We start from the raw sequence: 7,151 nt of genomic DNA on the forward strand, positions 1-7,151 counted from the left end.
ATTGGAGTTTCTGGAATGCTCTACTACCATCCCACATGGTCCTCGACGTGCGACCACAATAAAGCCCAAAATTTCTGTTGTTAAGTGAGATATTTGTTAAGTGAGTTTTGCCCCATTTTATGACCTTTCCTGCCATGGCTGTTAATTAAATCACTGCAGTTGTTAAGCCAGTAACATGGTTGTAAAGTGAATCTGGCTTCCCCATGTCAGAAGGTCGCAAAAATTGTTCACATGACCTTGAGACACAGCAACAGTCTGAAGTAACAAAAAGTTGCCAATCATCTGAATTTTGAGCACATGACCATGGGGATGATGCAATTGTGAAAAAACGGTCCTAAGTCACTTTTTTCAGTGGCATTGTAACTTTGAAGTGTCACTAAATGAACTGCTGTAAGTCAAGGCCTACCTGTGTTGATGTGTCCTCTTGTCCACATCTTCTTAAAACCTCCTACTAGGCTTGAAAGCAGATGCAAATTGCTCAGCCTCGAAGAAGGCAGACAGCACTGCTGCTGTCATTTTTTTTTAATTGGCTCTCCTCCTGGGCTTATGAAGAGCAGCCTGACAAGCAGACATTAAGAAAGTGAAATTTCAGCCAAATAAATTAGTGGTAAAATGAGAGCTAGAAACAACGCTACAGCTACAAGATTCAGAGTGAAATCTGATTTCAAGTTTGCCATGAGCAAATTCCCCTTTAATTCATTAAGACTTACTTGTAAGCCAATATGGATAAGGTTGCATTATTGGCTGTCTTGACAGATAGATAAATCAACTAGTCAAGTGACCTTAGGCAGCTTTATGCTGAAGTATATCTTTTGGGGACTGTTTTCAGAACTTGTTTGAGCATGTTTAATTGTATTCTGATTTTATTATATCCCTAATTAAGTTCTGAAAAGAAAGAAAGAAATTTGTACGTCAACTTTCCTTCAACAGCAGTTTGATTCTTATTTGTTGAACTTTGTTCAAGCTCAAATATTTAAAGGTCGTTTTTTAAACAAGACAACATGCAAATTGAATTAAGTATAAGAATTTGAAATGTATAGTTCACCCTATCCTGCTATCAGCAGATAAAATCAAAAGAACAGAAGCTTAAATAGCCATAGAAATTAAATATTCAGTATGATGTAAACGAATATGAAAACAGTATTAACACTGTAATTATATAACAATGTTGTATAAACAATCACAGCCCTAACAACCAGATAAGGCAAATCATATTGCATCGGGTAATTAAATAAAAGGCAGATGAATAATGAATCACAATGTTAGTAGTGTTAGCAAACTCATGACTGCAATAAAAGGAAATAAGGAACTAAGCTTTGAGCTTCATGGTTTTTGTTATTGAATCTACTTATAACTGAAATAAGTGTAGTTCTTTTTTGAATCTCACTGAAATAAGTATATTTCTTTTTTTAAAAAAAATCTCATCTATTGTAATGTCTTAAAACAAGATATTCTGTTTATAAGAAGTGAAAAATTGATTACTTTCATTTAGAATAAGCACCAAAATTTTATTAAAATGATCAAAAGAAATAAAAGACAGAACTCCCAGAGATAGCTTTCAGGAAGGAATGAAGTATTTGCTGTTCATCTACAGCTTTTTTCTCCAAGTTGCCTTAGTATCGTATTACCCAGGTCTTGTGCTAGCAGAATAATATATATCAACATAATATTTGCTGCCTCTCAGGCACAAGGTGAGTGAATGGTGCTGTCTTTAGGATGCCAAAGGCACATTAATCGGTTCCCTTGGCCTTGTTTTGTTCTGTGATCAGCTTTGGGGAAAATATCCATCAACTGCACTACTTGGTATGATGGGAAGAGTTGGGGCTGTGAGGAGTAGCAAGTTTTAACAAAGTTAAACCAGAAGCATCAAAAAAAAAGTTTCCTGATGTTGGGTAAGTGTCAAGCTCTCTTTAAATACATCCTCGCAAGAGCAGCCAGGCTAAAGCACAACTGATTATTGTACTCCTTTTTGTCACAGGCTTAATGCTATATTATAAAAGAGGTTCAAAACAGCTTGAAACAACACTTGACTGCATTTCTTCATTTATTGTGAAGCCATAAACAGCTGGTTCTTTCTTTCACTTCCCTGGGTAATCCCCACCCCCAACCCCTCTTGATCAGCAGCAGCTCTTCTCTGAGCCAGTAATCAATTTGGTCACCTGTAGAGAGGCAGAATCCAATTTGAAAGAACCAGACTTTAGACTACAACCTAAAGCAGAATGATCCTAAAAGACAAATCACAGGGTTTGGAGAGAAGGGTGGAGGGAGAGTAGCTGGGCCAGCTTAAAATGGTCAGGAGGTGCCATTTGAGAGTTTACCTTGGCAACCGTCCTAATGGTTGATGAAGCCTGCAAGATCATAACCATAGTATAGGTACCATTGTTTGGTATATGTTTAAAATGTAGAATTCTATTTAAACTGTAGAACAGCTAAAGACAAATTTTAAAAGGCTTAGATAGGGATTGAGGATGACATGAAGACAATGCCAGGAGGCCAATGGGTAGGAAAAGAACATGCTTGCTGGAATGTGCTTGTGCACATGAAGAAAAACCCTAATTTGATTCCTAAACTATTTTGCAGCAAGCATTCTTCATTTGAATGAATAAAAAAGGAGGTGGTATTTAAATAGGTTACTTCTGCAACTACTGCAAATGGGCTCTCAACCTGTGGTCTGCAGACTGGGGGGGGGGGAAGCAAGATGTCAAAGAGGGCCCACAAAAACTTGAAGAAATGTTATGATTTAAATTTTGAGTTAAGTCTTGGTGGTCTGTGGCCACAAATGGTTTTTAAAGGGGGTCCATGGTGAAGAAAAGGTTGAGAACCATTGGTATATGGCAGTGATGACGAACGTTCTTCTGCTAGGGTACCAAAAGGGCATGCGTGATATCCCGTGCCCGCCCACACCCATAATGCAATGACTCACATGCGTGCACAACCCCCCCATGCTCCCCACACACACACATGTGTGCAAACCTCACTGAAGCCTCCGGACTTGCGGCAGACTCGTTGGGCCGTTTCTTGCTCTCCCCAGGATTCAGGAAAGCCTCCTGAAGACCTGGGCAGGGTGAAAAACAGCCCAACAGGCTACTGGAAGTTCATTTCCAAACTTCCAGTAGGCCCATTGGGCCCATTTTTTGCCATCCACAGGCTCCGGAAGCTTTCCTGAAGCCTGGGGAGGGCAAAAATGGCCTCCCCTGCCCTCTAGAAGACTGAAAAGCAGCTGGCCAGTGCATACATGTGCTCTGGGGCTGACATAGGGCAACACCTCATGTGCCCTCAGATATGGCCATAGGTTCGTGTGCCATAGGTTCGTCATCGCAGGTATATGGTATATCGGTTAATGTATTAGATTGATTCTTGTCAACTTCATGGACATAATCCTTCAGTTTTCTTGACAAGATTTCAGAAGTGGTTTGCCATTGCTGTCAGCCTCTGCTTTGCTATTTGTTTTCAGCTGCCATTGAAATGGGGGGGGGGGCTGGTATTTGGGAGGGGAAGATTTGGTACAGGAGAGATTGTTAAAAGGGAGTTTTGTTCTCACCATCTACTGCGCATGCTGAAGACTGGAGTTTAGAGTTGGTCAAGGCCAACCGTCCTGCATACCAACCTGATGATGCTCCTTGGAGATGAAACCCACATGACACCTGAAGGATTTGCAGATTGGACGATGGGATGGGGGTTACCAGGGGGAGGAGGTTGGACAGATATCGATATGTATGATTTCCCGTGCTTTTGCCTCAGACCTTGCTTTACTTAGATGCTATCTTTTAATAACCAGTAAAAGTACTCTTAATTCTGCAAAATGGAGTTAAGTGGTTTCTTTCTTGGATGCTGAGGGAGGCCAGCTGGGCATTAAGCAAGGTCTCACTTTCGCACTCATCCCAGAGCTAACACCTTCTGAGGGGAGTGAAAATAAAACCAAAACCTTCAAAGGAATGTCCAACCCAGGCAGTTATTTTCTTCCTAAAACTGAAAGAGAATGATTGGGCTAAAATCACCCACTTTGTATCTAAAAATAGGGCTAGAATTCGTCGTATCCTGGTTTCTAGCCTATTGCTTTAACAAGTATGCCAGACTGTCTCTCAGGCGATACTAAATTAGTACTTGGGAAATCCAATGTCAAATTCCTTCAGTTGCTTAAAAGGTAAAGGTCCCCCTCACACATATCTGCTAGTTGTTCCCAACTCTAAGGGGCAGTACTCATCTCCGTTTCAAAGCCGAAGAGTCAGCACTGTCCAAAGACATCTCTGTGGTCATGTGGCTGGCATGACTAAATGCCAAAGGTGCACAGAACGCTGTTACCATCTCACCAAAGGTGGTTCCTATTTTTTCTACTTGCGTTTTTACATGCTTTCGAACTGCTAGGTTGGCAGAAGCTGGGACAAGTAACGGGAGCTCACTTCGTTATGCGGCGCTAGGGATTAGAACCGCCAAATTGCCAACCTTTCTGATCGACAAACTCAGTGTCTTAGCCTTTGAGCCACCACGTCCCTTCAATTGCTTAGGGTCAGTCTTTATTTTTTAGCTCAAACTTTTTTGGGATTATTATGTAAGGACAAAATTTGAGGAAATAACTATCTACCTTGAACTCTTAGAGAAAGATAGAATAGAAATCAAATAAACAAGTAGTTAATTCGAACTAGTGAAACTCACTGAAGAATAGTAAGTCTGTTTTTTTTCCTTGACCTGCTGCTGCTGTAACATATCACAAGGCATGCACTGGTGGGCAGAGGGCCATTTGGAGAGAAATGGCACCAGAAGAAATCATCATAATGAAGTTTATAAGGAACAAGCTATGCTTGATAAATTCAATCATCTTCCTTAATAGATTCTTCAGCTCTTCATTGGGAAGATATTGTGACTAAGGAGGCTTTCAGATACATATATCCCCATAGACAAATTACTTTAGACAGGACTCTTTTTCCTTGAAATAAATTTCTGAGCAACGAATGGCTCTCTCAGCCAAGGGGAACTGTGCCATCAGTAGAAGAAAGTTCCATTCAGGTAGAAATTGAATAACTGTTTTCCAGAATATAGGAGTTTTTAACTGGATTTCTAATTGTAGCAGGTGTTTACCAAATGAGATTTTCCTTCTGGGTAACAGCAAAGATAATAAGGACACTGGCTTTTTAAGCTGCCTCTCTCCATCTCGAAACAAAAAACAAAGTTTTTAGACAGTGGTTTTCACCACCCAGCAATTCTTTCTTGATTAATTTTGCAGGCCTCTATTGATTATAGTCAGCAAATTATAATAATGGAGGCTATTTGCAGTATGACATTTAATGCAATCTTTCCATCAAGAACTTAAAAGTAACAGGCAAGATTATTCATCTCCATCTCCCAGGTAAGATGAGCCATAATGAACATCTGAAGGTCACCCTTACGTTTCCTGGCTAAGAAAGGGCTGAAGACCATTTTGTCTCCTTTTTCTAACCACTAAAGTATAGTCCAGGAGTGTCAAACTCAATTTCATTGAGGTTTCAATCAGGGTTGTGTTTGACCTCGGGCCAGGATGAGCGTGACCAGGGTGGGCGTGGCCAGCTTCACCTCACTCGTGTCAGGGGTGCCTGTGGTGGCCCATAGTGCCGCCTTCCCGAGCTCTGTATTCGCTGGCAGAGGGTTGCAGGAGGCAGTCCCAGCCCAAAGCAGAGCTTAGGAGCCAGTTTTCTCTGGCAGAAGCACCAAGGGTTGATCTTTCACTTTTTCCAGGGTGGCCCCACAGGCCGGATCTAAGCATTCCTGGGCCGGATTTGGGCCCTTGAGGCCTTGAGTTTGACATCCTTGGTTTAGTCTATTAAGAATCCCATTGGCTTCACTCAAATTTCCCCTGCATCCTTTGCAGGCTTTTTGCTCCACTGTCCCACTTTCTATACTCCCATCAATCCTCCTTCTAGAGGACCCTTGGGAAAAGCACAAAAACGGCAGCCAGCCAGCCAGCCAATGCCTCAACCCAATTCTCCATCTCCCCTGAGCCGTATGCTTTTCATGGAAAAGAAAATATTTTCTTGGGGAAGCACCCAAGCCCTGCTTCAGAACAGCCAGAAACAAGAAGGATGGTGACAAAGCGATGATTTGGTTTCAGGCAGGAGGGGAAACCCTGTAGAGACAATAGATGGGATGGGAATTTCCACCCAAGGGAAATAGCTTACCCTGCTGCTTCAGAACTACTTTTGCAGTTTTTCCACTGAGCAGCCGATTAAGTAAAAATCGTTCAATGTTAACTGCAGAAGACATTTGCAACCCCGCTGGTTGCAAAGCAACAGAGTAAAACCTACTGGTAAAAACTCAATTTTCATACAAAGATTGCACGAGAAACATGGAAACCTTGATTAACAACTTCTGGCATATAAGACAGGTAGTCCTTGATGTATGACCACAATGTAAGTCTTTGCTATGATCTAGTCCTCATCCCATTTTTTGCAAGCTTCTATTTAGAAGCCTTAGCTTTGTACACTGAGTGAATTTCAGCCATTATGTTTCAACAGTCCTAGATTACAGTTTAGATGGATAGAACCAATTGTGACTCCTAAAACTTGCTTAAGCAAGCCTGGCATAAGTGTAGTGTGGTTGCCAAGCAGGAGGAATGAACAGATGGGGGGAAGGAATCACTATTTGCTTTGGTGGATATGTTCTAGGGGAGTTCCAATGAGCCTGTAATAAAAACACATTATGCCTTGGGAGAGGAAAAAGTACAAAATCAAAATGTGAAATCACCAGCCAAAATGGCTCTCCTGGCTTAGCATATAATATGCGGATCCAACCAGGGGTAAAATTCAGCAGCTTCTGACAGGTTCTGGAGAACCAGTAGCGGAAATTTTGAGTAGTTTGGAGAACCAGAAAATACCATCTCTGGCTGGCCCCAGAGTGGGGTGGGAATGGAGATTTTGCAGTATCCTTCCCCTGCCATGCCCACCAAGCCACACCCACAAAACCGGTAGTTAAAAAAAAATGAATTTCACCACTGGATCCAACCATTGTCTATCTTTGTATCTTTCTACTTTTGTGAAAGTTGATGTAGTTTTTGGACACAGAGGGACATCGTCCATCAACTTGCTGCTAAGTACAGGTGAAACTCAAAAAATTAGAATATCGTGCAAAAGTTCATTCATTTCAGTAATGCAACTTAAAAGGTGAAACTAATATATGAGATA

The sequence above is a fragment of the Thamnophis elegans genome, chromosome 1 (genome assembly GCF_009769535.1).
Source record: "Thamnophis elegans isolate rThaEle1 chromosome 1, rThaEle1.pri, whole genome shotgun sequence".
Taxonomy (NCBI): domain Eukaryota; kingdom Metazoa; phylum Chordata; class Lepidosauria; order Squamata; family Colubridae; genus Thamnophis; species Thamnophis elegans.